Source organism: Colobus angolensis, unplaced genomic scaffold, assembly GCF_000951035.1.
Source record: "Colobus angolensis palliatus isolate OR3802 unplaced genomic scaffold, Cang.pa_1.0 Scaffold1312, whole genome shotgun sequence".
NCBI lineage: Eukaryota > Metazoa > Chordata > Mammalia > Primates > Cercopithecidae > Colobus > Colobus angolensis.
The window spans coordinates 11,421-11,736 of record NW_012114387.1 but is presented as its reverse complement, the minus strand read 5'-3'; positions in this window follow the sequence as shown (position 1 = coordinate 11,736).

Genomic DNA, 316 nt, shown 5'->3' with positions numbered 1-316 from the left:
AAAAAAAAAAAAAAAAAACAAATACAAGTTATTGATTCACTCTTCTCGACTTGACAGTCTGCCTGTGGTATTACTGTCAGGTAAAAATGTACATCTTTACAACTTGATAGTCCCAAGTTAAAAAAAAAAACATTTCACAGAAAGGAAAAAAACAACATGAAAACAGCTTAAGAAATACACGAACGGCCGGGTGCGGTGGCTCAAGCCTGTAATCCCAGCTCTTTGGGAGGCCGAGACGGGCAGATCACGAGGTCTGGAGATCGAGACCATCCTGGCTAACACGGTGAAACCCTGTCTCTACTAAAAAATACAAAAA